Source organism: Fukomys damarensis, unplaced genomic scaffold, assembly GCF_012274545.1.
Source record: "Fukomys damarensis isolate Sample0158 unplaced genomic scaffold, DMR_v1.0_HiC HiC_scaffold_12, whole genome shotgun sequence".
NCBI classification, from domain to species: domain Eukaryota; kingdom Metazoa; phylum Chordata; class Mammalia; order Rodentia; family Bathyergidae; genus Fukomys; species Fukomys damarensis.
The window spans coordinates 44,640,483-44,655,485 of record NW_022900924.1 but is presented as its reverse complement, the minus strand read 5'-3'; the positions used below and the strand labels follow the sequence as shown (position 1 = coordinate 44,655,485).

The window sequence follows — 15,003 nt, the reverse complement described above, 5'->3', positions numbered from 1 at the left end:
CCAATGCCCATCAGTTGGAGATTGGATAAAGAAGATGTGGTTTTTCTATAAAATGGAATACTATTCAGCCATAAAGAATGAGAAATTAGATTCATTCATAGGAAAATGGATACACATTGAGGATATACTCCTAAGTGAAATACATTAGTCACACATGTGTAAATACCGAATAGTTTCTCTGGTGTGAATAAACTATAATAGTACATAAGATCCCAATGAGATAACTGACAATATGAAATAGGAAGAAAAGGCTAAAGGTGTAGGGAAAGTGGGAAGGGTAGGGAAAAGGTAACAAGGGAAAAGAAAAAATATGAGAAAATGAAAAATGGAAATAAAGTGTTTGTAAATGGGGAAGGGAGGAGGTGGTGAAGGGAGGGCAGGGACAGGGGGAAAAATGAGAACCAAGACCTATCATGTAAAGGTCCAAGATCCCAATAACGAATGTAGCTGTACTGTGTACCTAAAATGTACCGATAAACTCAATTTAAAAAAATAACACTTCTGTTTCCAGTCAAACTCCTTTTGGAAATATTGGGTTTCAAAGCTTGCCAGGAAATGCTAGAAAAAAAAAATATATATATATACACACACACACAAAGTGGTCATCGGAAGATACTGTGAACATTCAAACTTTTTACGAAAAAGGACACGCTGCCTCTCGTTTCCTCAGATCCTCCTCTCACTTTGAAGACACTCACCGGTTGTTCTTGTCACTCTCTGAAGCCGTTCTGGACGTTTTCTTTCATGAGTGTCTTTACAAGGTGCGATGAAAATTACGGAGAGTGCTGCGGCCGAGCGCCACCCAACAGAAAAGCAGGCTCCTAAACGCGTTGCACCGCGTCCTCCTCCGCCTTATTCATTCAATCCGGCACCGTGTGACTTCCAGCTCTTCCCCAAAGTCAACATGAACGCAGAAAGGAAATGTTTCAAGTGGATTCTGGGCACCAAGGCAGCTACAACAGGATCACTCAAGGCACTTGCCCAAGAGGACTTCCAGAGCTGCTTCACAAAGTGGCAAGAGTAATTTGGTAAGTGTACTCAAAGTGAGGGGAACAGTTGAGGGAGGCTTGTGGTAACGTGCCTTTTACTGTAATGAATTTTTAAGATGTAAGCATTCACCGTATATTTCAATCACGCCTTGCATACATGTAGGTACACACTTCCCTGCCCACCTTTTCCCTTCCTGCAAGAGTGGGCCACAGGAATCTTACAAACTAATTTTGTTACCCATCCCCTTCCATCCACCTCCCAGACAAGGAAGTGGAGTCTTCCCAGGAGTTACATAGCTGGAAGTCCCAGCTATGCGGGTGTCGGACTGAACTGAAACTACCCAGATGGCAGGGACCTCACAGTCACCGCCCTCTGACACTGCCTGACCATGGTTACTGGAGGTCCTTTGGGAAGCACAGGACAGCTGCAGGCCTGAGGCCAAGAGGTCTGTGGGGCCTTCTCTCCAGCTGAGGCCATCTACATGGGGTCTCCCAAAACTCAAGAGCTTCCCACAACTATATTTGAAAATGTTCCTCTGCATCAGAAACTTGAAAAATACACCCAGGCAAAAGCTATCCTTTTGCCAAGCTCAGCCCCAAAGGAGCAGGCAGCACCATGCAGAAAAAGAGCCCTGGGAAAGCAGCCAAAGCTGAGTCCTAGGCCTGGCCCTTAACCAGCTGGGAAATTCAGGGATAGCATTCAGCCTCCCTGGGCTTCTGCTTTCCCGTGTGTCACACAGAGGAAAAGGACAGTTGAGTTCTTTGCCTGACCTACTCCGCAGGGCTCTTGTCTTTAGTTCCCTCATCCTAAGTCCCAGCCCCTTGGTCTGTGCCTCACCAAGCAAAAATATGGACAGTACCCATCACTGAGTAACAACTTTCCAGAACACCAAGTAGCGGGTATGCGGGGCCTGGGTTCTCTAGAGAGATACCAGCTTGCAGGGATCACACACCTCAACTCCTGTCTCTGAACCAGAGGCACCGCAGCTCTCAGGGTTGGCCAAATCTGCCCAGTTCTCCTAACCACACTCTGACCACAGGAAAGAATCTAGAGACCAGCACAGGCCTCCAAGAGCTTGAGGAGCAGAGACTTTCTCTCCTGCATTCTGGGAATTGCCTTGTGACCTGACTCACCTTTGCCGTGACTCTAGTTTGAACTGGAGAACTGTGAGCTATGGTGGTGTCATCAGTTCCCCCAGAGGTGCATGCTTTGGGAGCTTTGTCCTCAGGGTGCTGGGCTGGGTGGTGGCATGGAACCTTTCAGAGGTGGGACCTAAGGGGAGGTCTTTAGGTTATTGGGGCTGCTGTCCTCCGTAGGAAATATCAGTCTGCTGGAGTGAGTTGTCACAATAGTATAAAAACTGGCCTCCTGGTTCAAGATGTGACAACTTTGTCCTGTACATGTTCCCATCGTGCATGGGACCCTCACCTAAGCCTGCCATGTCATTTGGACTTTCGGTCTCCAAAACTGTGAGCTAAATAAATCTATTTCTTCATAAGTGGCCTGCCTCAGTTATTTCATTGTAGCAATGAAAAACAGATTAATATGTCGTAGAAATCCAGGATATCAGAGCTGGAGAAGAAAGCTGACAGGTTTTAGTTGCTCACTCTCGGTCTGTCTTACAGTTAGATGAGAAAACTAGGAGCCAGAGGTGGCAGGAGGAGAGAAAGCAGCAAGTCAGTGGCAAGGCAGGGACCAGAACTCTAGCGTACACATTGTACATAAATTTTCCAGATCCAATCTCAGCCTCAAGAAGTGTGCTCTTGAGGAAGGTACATAATCCTCACTTTTCTCCTCTATCAAAGTGAGGGCAAAAATTAAAGTACCGTATAACTAAGATGCACATTGAGGCTGTATCAATAGGATGCACAGAACTGTACCCCCAAAAAGTTGTAAGTCCAAGTGGCAGGTCCTGTCCGAACAGTTATTAAATGGGTAGATAGTTAAACAAGGAATATAGTAATACTTCAGTTCACAAATGCTTCTGTTGGTAAGAAATTCTGTTCACTAACAAAAGTGTTCGGCAAAATTTTGCTTCCATTCCCAAATCCACATCAAGTGACAAACACACTATCCCTATGCAGACACATCACCCCCACACAAACACAAGTGCAGCTATCTTCCCCAAAATCGTAAAACAGTTTAAGTTCATAAACCGAGGTACCACTGTATCTGTATTACTTTTCCTTTTGTCACTATAACCAAAATCCCTGACACAACAGCTTAAAGAAGGAATGATTTATTTCGGCTGAGAGTTTCAGAGCTTTCAGTCCTCTTGGACCTGGGGCGAGGCAGGCACATCACTGTGGGAGCGTATGGCAGAGGAGAGTTGCTCAATTCATGGCAGCCAGGAAGCAGAGAGATAGGGAAAGAGGGAAGAAGGGACAGGGAACAAGGCACCCACCCAGTGACCTCCTCCCTCCGCCTGGCCCTACCTCCTAAGGGCTCCTTCAGCCGTGAACTCATCAGTGGGTTAATCCACAGGTGAGATTAGTGCCGCCACAACTGGCCGCCTCTCCGGGCTCCGCCGCTGAACAGTGCTGCAATGGGGATCAAGCCCTCCATACAGGAGTCTTCGGGGGACACTTCCTGTGCAAATCACAACAGCATCACTTCAGCCACGCTAGCCAGAGCAGGGTACAAGGCAGTGTGGGCTCCCAGGGCAGGGAAACTGACTCCCCTGTTGACTTCAGGGCCTGTGAGGCACCCATGGCCGTTTTCCATCCAAACCCAGCAGGTAGGTAAAGGGAGAGGCACACTCAGGAGTAGAGAGGTTGGGTTTTGTGAAGACCACACCTCACAGCATGGCCCCTTGTGACAGCTGCCTGGGTGTCAGGATGTGAATGGTACAGCTGCTTGGTGCACAGCCGTGGCTTATGGTCAACAAATCCGTGAGAGAGAGGGACAGAGAGTACGTCGTGGACCCCACAACCATGCTCTGAGCGAGCAGCAGCCACAACACAGGAATCAGAGATGGTGTCCCCTCCTCAGTCTTATGTGCCGGTGCCTCTGACAGAGCGGGCCTTTCTCTGGGCAGGGCATGGTGCTGATGACTCAAGATGTGTTTCGTGTCAGCTGCATCTTCTGATGCTCAAAGAACTCTCAACCAATGGTCAGACCGCAGGGAAAGCTGCCAGCGTGTGACACCCAGACACTGCCTGGCCTGAACCACTGTGCCCGAGGGCAGCGCCTCTCCTGCCCTGGCCTCGGGGATCCCCCAGGACAGACCTGAAGAATCTAAAGGGACGAGATCAGCACAGAGGGCACCGAAGAGTCTGATGGCTGATGGAAAAGCCATGCTCAGCCCGAGAGGAACGTGACGGGGTCGAACATGCTTGATGCGTCACTACGCTCTGGTTGGAAGCCTCCTGGACAGCAATAGTTTAAACCACTTTAATTTTGGAAGCAGATTTCTCTCTGTGTCTCTCTGTCTCTGTCTCTCTCCTCTCCCTCTCCTTCTTTTTTTTTCTCTCTCTCCTTTCTCCATCATCCCTTAAATGAAATGTCACCGGGAGCTCCAATGTATAAACCCCTACCAGAGGTGACACCGCTTCGGGCAGTTTAAATCTTCACTTTTAATGGAAAACAGCTCAGTTTCGTGAAGCTGCTGAATGGCTCAAGGGAACTGAGCTTCCAGAAGCAAAAGCTTTCCTGGAGTGTTCGCTAGAGAATGTCCTTAAATAACTTCAAAAGCATGACACTTATTTTAAGGGGACACCAAATTTTTTTTCACTGTGAATTAAATAGTTGGCACAAAGTGTGATATGTGGAGCCCTACAAATATTGTCACTTTTAAATAAAGCTGTCATATCACTCTTTTGAATGCACCTAATGGAATCAAAATATCCTAACACTTTGATGTATTACCATCTGTTTTTTAACTGTGGTGGAAAGCGCATAACATGAAACTCACCATATGGACCATCTTAGAGTACATCGTTCGATAGCACTGGTTGTACATGACCATCACCCCTGATATGTCAGCTTCATTGTACGGTGTCTGGCTGGGTCAAAGAGGCAAGACTCTGGGTACCGTACAAGTCTCTAAGTTCCTACCGCGCCCTATTCTCCTACTCTATTCCAAAAACTAAGCTCCTTTGTCTCACCACACCCTTCTGCCACGATTTCCTGCCTTGGGACCACCTGACCATGAACTGAATTAAATTAAACCTTCTTTTCTTCAAGTTGCGCGTTGCATCCAGAAGTGGGAAAGCTAACACGCTCCATGCACTTTGTGTGCAACCCTCACCACCACCTCCGTCTCCACCTCCCAAACCCTTTTCATCTCACCAAGCTGAAACTTGACCCAATTAAACAATGACTCCCCTCCCCCAGCCCCCTCCTTTCTGTCTCTAGGAAGGTGCTGTTCTGCCTTCCCTTTTAAAATGGATAGACAAGCTCTTTAACATGCACATTAAAAAATTTTTTTTTCTCTGTGAACTCGCTTCCATTCCACTCCTCATACAATGCAATGTAATTTTATGATTGAATGTTTTCTTTTCTTTTTTTGGATCACCCTAGCCTACTCTTCTGTAACAAGAAACATTAACATATATTTAAATCATTTAATGATTTTTCACACAGGATGTTGAACTCAGGGACTTGAACCCACTCACCAAGCCCTTTAACACTGACCCACATCCCCAGCCCTCCGTTCTGTTGTTTGTTTTGAGATAAAATAAGTTGCCCAGGTTGGCCTTGAACTTGAGATCCTCCTACTTCAGCCTCCCAAGTAGTTGGGATTTCAGGCATCCACCACCGTTTTTTATTTTTATGGCTATAGTTCTAAGTATTAAAATATTTTATTTTGAATTGAATCATCATTAAAATTATGCAATTAATCAAAATGAATATATGAAACCAAATTTAAAAACTTCAAGCCAAACTTTATTACAGATGCATTTCTAACGGAGATAGATGGGCTTGGCTCTTTTCCAGCTGGGTCATGTTTTGACTGAACACAACTTAACTGTCTTAATGAGTCAGGCCCCATTCTGCCCTTATTTTTCTGGCTTTTTAAATAGAGACACTGAGAAACTCTGGTTATATCAGTAAAAGGGAGGAGAGAGGAAGATAAATTCCACTAGAAAACTTGGCTGCCACTCAGCATATTTTAAGTGAGAGGCAGAACATATAAAACATCTAACAGATGAAATAAGATGAAGATTGATTAAATCCCTTATGGTATTACTTGACAAAATAACCACTTTATTAATTAGTGTACACCGAGATGAAAGACATTACATTACAGTTTTATCTGTACTTTTTTCAGTTTATCTTGAAGAACACAATTGTGCCAGGAAACATTAGAGTTATAATGGAAGACAGAAGAATTAGAGTTCTTAAACAAAAATTATTATTGATTCCACCAGCCCATTCTGCTATATATCTGGATTCAGAATCCCTGTATCTAAAGCCAGACTTAACCCTTTAATAGAAATGTACAGCCAGGTGTGGAGGCGCATGCCTGTAATCCCAGCACTGGAAAGGCTGAGGCAGGACAGCCTGAACTACATAGAGACTCTGTCTCAAAGAAAAAAAAAAAGTACATAAGACTTGGAAATGTTTTGTGGCTTGATTAGTCCTTCTAAAGAGACACCCTTTGTGGAAGTGACGTAGGAGGCTTTCCTGTCTGTGGAAGGGTGAGGGGCCTCTTGCTTTCTTAAGGTAGGAGAGGGTTAGAGTAAACTGGGTGCCTTCCAAGAAGATAGGCTTTGGGAAATGTACCGTGGGAAACAGAACCAGAACTTGAGTCCCTTAAAACTTACAACCCCTGGGACCTCTTGGTGGCCTCTTTTACCAGCTGAGGTTTGCACCCTGGCTTTGGGCGCTGCTGCCCTGGGGTACTGGCTTTCGCAGCAGAGCCCTCAGCGTCTCTAGCCAGGAGCCCTCCACTCCAGGCTACTGCACTTTTCCTCCCTGCCCTCCAGCCCCTTCGGGAGGAAGGTCGCACAGGCTGCCACTCTGGGAGCTCACTCTTGTCCTTGCTGGAAACCAAGTCCTGTGTGGGAAGCACTGTCAGGAGGTGGACGCCCTGGGGAAGGACAAGGTGCTGTCCCCTCCACACCACCACACTCTGGGAACCCTTCAGTTACCAGCCCTGAAAGGGGAGGAGGCTCTCTTCCCAGAGGAGTGAAAAATCAGCATTCTTTGCTTTCTCTGCCTCCATTGCTCCTGGAATGCACCAGGCTGGGAGGCATCCACTACTGGAAGGGCCGAGACCCTGAAGCCAGACCCTGACTCCACCCCAGCCCCGGGCTCATCCGTCCTGAGACTGAGCGAGTCCCTCACTGCCTCTCCGAGCTCTTTCTCTTACTTCCCAGTGGGTGGTGGATGCCCCCCCCACAGCTGGGGACCATTAAGTGGCATGCACACTCAGGGTCCCCACACAGTGCCTGGGGACAGGAGGTGCCTGTGACTCCCCTGCGGTTCAGGGTCGGGATCCCTCTATGACTCTGAGGGACACCCTAGGGAGCTGCTGTCCCACGTCCCCACCTGTGGCCCAGCAGACAGGAAAGGCACTCTGTCTGGGCTTACACACACACACACACACACACACACACACACACACACACACACACAAAACCCCTGAAGGCTGCTTCTCTTTTGGGCCAAAGCCAAACCCAGAAAAAAACGCCAAGTATAAAGGAGAAGAATGGAGTTCATTTTTCACATTCTTCCAGGCTGCGTGAACTGTGGAGTAATTAGGCAGATGTGAAATGAACACGGGCTCTTTGTGAATCCTAGGTCTTCTTTAATTTCTCCGACGGAGAGAGTCATTACTAAATGATTAATGGGCATGGCTGCTATGAAAGCTGGGTTATCCCGAGACTTGTTGCAACCTGCAGCACAGGCACTGTCTGCAGGGTTTGCGGCTGGGAAGAGTTTCCGGTCCGCTCTTTCCTTAGGCGGCAGCTAACGGCCCAGATGGGCTCAGTCTGAAGCAGCCCAATTCTAAGGCATCATGGGAGCCGTAGGAGCCAGGCTGTGCCCTGCTGTGCCCTGCTGGTCTAACCCTTCCCTCACCACCTCCGGGGTTTACAGAAACCAAGGAAATCTGATGAAAATTAAAACATAAAATTAAAAATAGGAAGTGTGTATACTCAAAAGCACAGAAGTCGCTGTCCTCGAGGGAAATCAGAGTTGGATTTTTATTTTTTGTGCTATTTTTCTAAATTCAGTTTGTATTATTTTTTAAATTAAACATTATTTTAAAGAATTACATGCATAACATCTCAAAACATACCTGAGTATAGAAGGTAGATAGGCTGAACACAGGTCTCTCTCTCTCTCTTTCTCTCTCCCCTTTAGTTATTTTGAGACAGGGTCTCAGGGTGGCCTTGAACTCATTATGTAGCCCAGCCTGGAACTCACAGAGATTCTTCTGCCACAGCCTCCTGAGTGCTGGGATTATCGGTGTGCACCACCATGCCTGACTCTCTCTTTTTAATTCACTGTTGCAAGAAGAACCCAGGACATCACACAGGCTAAACACACATTCTAGCACTGAGCTACAACCCCAGTGCACACATCAGAGTAAAATAAGTGTAAGGCAAGCAGAGATGGTGAGGACCATCACTGCAGGCCAGGTCACGTGACACCAAGGTCATAGGAGATCGGAGTCACATGACACTGAGAGAGCCCAGAGCTGCTATGTTGTGGCATCATCTGTGCCTCAGTGTCCCCTGCAGCTCCCTACAGGCCTAGGGCCCTGGCATGATCCTGCCAGCCCGCCCCAGCCCAGCTTGCCCATGGCTGCCAAGCCAGGGAATCAGCAACCAAATATGTTATCAAAGTTGGCGACAGCGCTCCATCCACCTTGCTAGCTTAGGAAACGTGGGAAAAGGAGAAACCGCTTCCCAAGGCCCAGAGCTCGAGCATTAGGCTCCAAGTGTGGGAACTCATCGGGCTGAGAGAGAGGCTCAGGAAGGGCTGAGACAGGGGCTGCTTTTCTGCTGTAGAGAAACAGCCACCCACGTCCCCAGGCCTTCGGCTTCCTGTTACCCCTTCATTTGTAGTCCGGCTGCCACCCCTGAGGAGTAGACAGCCCTGGGAATTACAGCACAGCAAGGACGCAGTGGGTACGTGGGGACAGGCATGGGGCTGGGCGTGGGGTCTGCCAGGGGGTGAAAGGCTCCAAACTGCTTTCTGGTGATGAGGAACCACCCAGGAAGTCATTAAAAGTCATGGACTCAGAACCTTACAATGGCTGAATTTTATGATCTGTAAAATAGAACTCAATAAAGCCGGTAATAAAGACAAAATGAAAGAAAACAAAAACCCAACCTCACCCAGGCTCTCCTGGCTGCCTTCCCTGATGCCCGCTCCCTTCTCGGGCCTCAGAAGCTCTGCCTCGGGCTCTTTGCCCTCTCTATTAATCAGCTCTCCAGCACTCTGACACAATGCCTGGAAAAATGTCTTAGAAGGAGGAAAGGTTTATTGTGACCCACAGAACCAGAGGACTCAGGCAGGCGCAGCTGGTGCTGTTACTTTTGTGCCTGTGGTGACACAGTACTCAGCGCCAGGGGTGGAGGGCAGAAGTCTGCTCATCTCATGGATGCCGGGAACCAGACCGCGGGGGGCTGGAGTCCCCGTGTCCCCTTGAAGGTCTTGCCTCAACTGACCTCCTGAGGCCCCGCCCCTTAAGGTGACCTGCTCACATCAGACTGTGTCTCTCGTCCAAGCCCAGCCTCCTCACCCTGGCCGTCCCATGCCCATGCCCAGGGACACACAGGTCCTGAAACCCTGTCAGGCCGGCATGAATGGAGGAAGGAGCAGGTGGCCTGCAGGTGCACTCCATCGGCTTACTACTCGGGCTTCCTGGGGTCCAGAGCTTCGCGGGGCCCCAGGCGCCGTCCCACACAGGCCTATTGCACTCACAAGCCTAACCACCTCATGGGGTGCCACACGGTTTGTGACCCAAAACTCAAGGACTTTGCTGCTGCAGGGAGAGAAGGAATTAACCTAGACAAAGCTGGTGAAGTTGCTCACTTCCTTGCTACTTCCGGCAGTAAGAAAGTGGAAACCGGAAAGACCAATCTTACTATGTAGCCAAGCAAAAGGATGATACTGAAACAACGTAATGAATAGAAGAGATGACATTGTATTAAGCTGCAAAAGCAGGCTACAAGAGGTAAATAGTACCTGTAGCATTTAATTTACTTGTGTGTAAAGAATGCTAATGTGTTTACAACAGATTTGTGGCTGGTTTACATTTCTGTCTTTATATATTTGGCATTTTAAAATTTTCTACAATGAACATGTATTACTGGTTTTTTTAAAAAAAATTCATTTAAAGAATCTAGAAAAGCATGAAGGATGGTATAACCAAAGCATGTCACTGCCCCCTAAAGTGAAGAAAGATCATACTTCAATTTTATTTTTTTAAAGCCAGTGTTTTTTTTTTTTTTTCTGGTTTTTTGAGACAGGATCTCACTATGTAGTTGAGACTGACCTGGAATTCACTATGTAGCCCAGGCTGGTCTCAGACTCACAACGATCCTCCTACCTCAGCCTCCCGAGTGCTGGGATTATAGGCATGCACCACCACTCCCTACTGAATTTTATTCTCTTAAAGCAGAAAACAGATGATAGATCAATACCTCAATGTTATCTTTATACCTGGATTAGTGTCTAGTCCTTTTTTTTTGTTTGTTTTTTTGAGACAGGGTCTCACTATGTAGTTGAGACTGACCTGGAACTCACTATGTAGCCCAGGCTGGTCTCAAACTCACGGTGATCCTCCTACCTCAGCCTCCCAAGTGCTGGGATTATAGGCATGCACCACCACTCCCTACTGAATTTTATTCTCTTAAAGCAGAAAACAGATGATAGATCAATACCTCAATGTTATCTTTATACCTGGATTAGTGTCTAGTCCATGTTGTTAATGCTTAGATTATATTGATTATATGCAATTGGATTGTTAAAGTTTTGGGGAGTTTTGTTTAATTATTTATTTTATACTGGGGATTGGACCAGAACCTCCACCCTGAGATACATCTTCAACCCTTTCTCTTCCTGATTAGTGTCTAGTCCATGTTGTTAATGCTTAGATTATATTGATTATATGCAATTGGATTGTTAAAGTTTTGGAGAGTTTTGTTTAATTATTTGTTTTATACTGGGGATTGAACCCAGAACCTCCACCCTGAGATGCATCTTCAACCCTTTCTCTTCTTTTTTAAAAAAGTTTTATATTCGAGATAGTGTCTTCCTAAATTGCCTATGTATAGTCCATGTTGTTAATGCTTAGATTATATTGATTATATGCAATTGGATTGTTAAAGTTTTGGAGAGTTTTGTTTAATTATTTGTTTTATACTGGGGATTGAACCCAGAACCTCCACCCTGAGATGCATCTTCAACCCTTTCTCTTCTTTTTTAAAAAAGTTTTATATTCGAGATAGTGTCTTCCTAAATTGCCTATGTAGGACTTGAACTTGTGATCCTCCTGCCTCAGCCTCCCAAGTGCTAGGATTACAAGCATGAGCCACCACCCTAGGCTTTAAGCTATTTATAAATTTACCAGTCACGTGACATCATGCTATGACACCCTACAGTTACATCTTTCTAGAGCTGCTGTTAAGATATGTGTATTTTCCCCTCTCATTCACTTAACTGCAGTCTGACAGTCCATTGTACAATGTGTTAGCCTAGGTCCATCTCCTCCCCGACTGGGGGACAGATTCTGGGGTTGTTTCTAACTTTTGCTAGAAGGAAAGATATGATGGTCCTCACTGGGTGTGTCTTCTTCCCTGTCAGGTACACAAATATTTAACCGGGCTGGGGATTTAGCTCAGTGGTTCCACCGCCTACAATGTGTTAGCCTAGGTCCATCTCCTCCCCGACTGGGGGACAGATTCTGGGGTTGTTTCTAATTTTTGCTAGAAGGAAAGATACGACGGTCCTCACTGGGTGTGTCTTCCCTGTCACATACACAAATATTTAACCGGGCTGGGGATTTAGCTCAGTGGTTCCACCACCTGCCTCAAAAGCACAAGGACCTGGGTTTGATTCCCCGTACCAAAAAAAAAAAAATTTTTTTAACTAAAGCAGTGGTTCAAGACCAGCCACATCAGCACCCCCAAGAATTCGGTAGAAATGAAAATCCTCAGCCCTGAGCCCAGACTGGACCAGAAACCTTGGGACCCACTGTTTCAACAAGGTTCCCGGTATTTCTGGTGCCAACTACAATCTCAGAGCACCGCTGAGGCTCCAGCACCTGCCTAGACATGGAGCCACGTGGTCCTCGAGCACGTGATGTCAGTGTCCACCACATCCAGGCAGTGTGACGATTTACCTCCCACCGGGGCACTGGGACGACGTCCCCGGAGGGTCGCCGGCATGGCTCACCCAGCCTTCTAGTTTTTGCCAAGCTTATGGATGAAGATGGTGTCTCCCTGTCGTTTCAATTTGACACGACCCAGCTGTTCCCCTTCTAGGTGTCTTCCCCAAAGAGTTAAGGACACCACGTTACCGGGATCCGTGCACACCTGTGTTTGCAGCAGCACAGCTCATGACAGCTGTCTTGGGGGCAGCCTCTGGGCCCCTCAGCAGATGAATGCATAAAAAAGTGTGGTGTTTACTCACCACGGAGCACTACTCTGCTGTGAAGGATAAACTTGACTCATGTGTACAAGAATGGATGCACCTTGAGGCCATAAGGTCTTATTAAGAAATAAATCAGACGCGCAAGCTTAACTATCACATTATTGCACTTCTATGAGACACTCAAAGCATAAGTAAAGAGCAAAATAAAACGGAGGTCGTAGGAAGTAGGGATGCAGGTCTTTGCCAAGTGAGCAAGTCATCAAGAGATGGAAGGGGGAGGGCGGGAAGGGTTAGGGATGAGAAAAGGAGTGAGGACGGGCTGTCACACTCTCCAGCTCCACACCAGGAATGTGCATGTTATGCACCCGACATACGCTAATAAAACTAAATAAGCAGGCAAAACTGCACACACACACAAATTTGCCACCATTACTGAAGAGGTCTTCATATACATTTTGGCCTCGGTTTTCTTCCTATTTCATTAATTGTATAAGTAGAAAAGCCAGATTTAGAAACACAGAGTTTAAGCCGCGGTCTCCGCCCCGTCCCATGTACCACGTCCGGCTGCCCTGACTCCTGCCCGCCTGTGTCCTGCCCCTGTGACTCTGGTCTCGGTCTCCAGGGTGACCCTTCGGCTGAAGCTCCAGTTCTCCTCCCACAACCGCAGCAGAGACAGCCCGAGCCCGTCCTCCTGGGGAAGACACCCTGCCTGAAGGTTCCCCCACCCTCGCAGGGCACCCGGCCTGCCTAATCCAGGGGATCAGCTGCGGTCACCCGAGCTGAACCCGGGGTGGCCCTGGCTCGCCGAGTCCCTTGCTCCCCAGCAGGCTGCGTCCACAGAACTGCAAAGCGCATTCGTGAGTGAGCGGTGGCGAGCACCCTGGCTTGGGGCCCGTAGAGGACGCTGGTGTTCAGCGAACCACCGAGAAGACCACTGACTGTAAGGCCGCCGCCACCTTGATCAAAAGGAGATGCGCGCGGGACCAGGAGAGAGCCGCTCGCAGGGGACTGCGCGGACAGCTGGGAGAATCCCTCCCCACGAACCACACCCCGACCCCCCGTCCTCCGAGAAAACTTGGGGCGCACTTCTCACCGCTGAGTCTGCTGCGTCCCCCTCACTGAAGGAGCCAGGCCGTGTTTTCCCTGAAGTTTCTTCCAGTTTAATACCCTTGGCTTCCCATGAATTTTCATCTGTTTTATGGCCCTCTTCATATTCATAAGATTCTTGGAGGCTCACAGAACTAAACTTGGCACAGAGTTTGAAAACTCCAGTGAAGAAGCTGGAGGAGGAGGAAGGAAAACTTGGGGACCCTAAGATGAAATTAGATTCTAAACTGCATAATGAAGCTAGTTCCCCCTCACTGAAGGAGCCAGGCCGTGTTTTCCCTGAAGTTTCTTCCAGTTTAATACCCTTGGCTTCCCATGAATTTTCATCTGTTTTATGGCCCTCTTCATATTCATAAGATTCTTGGAGGCTCACAGAACTAAACTTGGCACAGAGTTTGAAAACTTCAGTGAAGAAGCTGGAGAAAACTTGGGGACCCTAAGATGAAATTAGATTCTAAACTGCATAATGAAGCTAGGAGCACGGACATAATAAAAACAAGCCAATTCTGTAGGAAAGGGCCAATCCCTCCGGATTCAAAGGCCTAGGGAAATTTCTCACTCAGGTCTTCACAAAGGGTACCGTGAGCCAGACGTGGTGGTGCCAGCTTGCTGGGAGGCTGAGACAGGAGAATCTCAAGTGTGAGCCCAACTTGGGCCATTTAGCAATTTAGCGAGTCCTGGTCTCAAAATGAAAACATGAAAAAGGAGTGGAGATGTAGTGAGACCCTCTCTGAAAAGCACCCCCCCATCAAATCTGCTGCAGGAGGGGCCTGGTGAGCTCCCGGGAAATGGCAGTTGGGGCAGGTCACAGTCTTCTTGTCCCTCGGACTATGGTGCCTCCCACGGACCAGCACCTGAAATGCTCTGTGTCCCCTGCCTCTCTGGCTCTTCATTTAACCAAAGCAGCCTCGTCTCAAAGGTGGTGAGGCTTGTAGGTGTCTCCGGAGTTCTGCGTTCCCGCCGCTCCGTGTGCAGCCCTGTACCAATGACACAGCGGATGAGGCGCCGGGGTGTCCCCTGCCGAGAGGCTGGGCTTGTTTCGAAGGAACAGCCTCACCTCGCGGGGCTGCTGGTTTCCTTTCCAGAGTCCCACGTGGGTGTTCGGGGCACACTGCCGTGCCTGGTGCCTTCCACCGGAGGTGGTGGTGGGTACAAACGGACAGGCCTGCGCGTGTGTGCACGGGCACCTGTGTGCCACCCTGCGTGTGCCGTGCGGGTGCAAGAGCACGTGTGTAGGACTCACAGCCTGGGCCCGCTTCGCGACCGCCTCCACCTTAGATGCGCGTGGAGGACCCCGTTTGGGTGCCCTGGCTACACTGTGCTGAGAGAGACAGAGATTGAGAGAGACTGTGC

At 48.1% G+C, this 15,003-nt stretch overlaps 1 long non-coding RNA gene across 1 annotated transcript; it reads right to left on the bottom strand.

Moving 5' to 3' along the window:
* Positions 1 to 3,234: 3,234 nt before the first annotated feature.
* Positions 3,235 to 14,631, bottom strand: LOC104862251. Its single transcript, XR_780233.1, has 3 exons — positions 14,505 to 14,631; positions 3,426 to 3,579; positions 3,235 to 3,293 (listed from the first exon to the last, which is right to left on the bottom strand). It is a non-coding gene; the product is annotated as an uncharacterized LOC104862251 (long non-coding RNA).
* Positions 14,632 to 15,003: the final 372 nt, after the last annotated feature.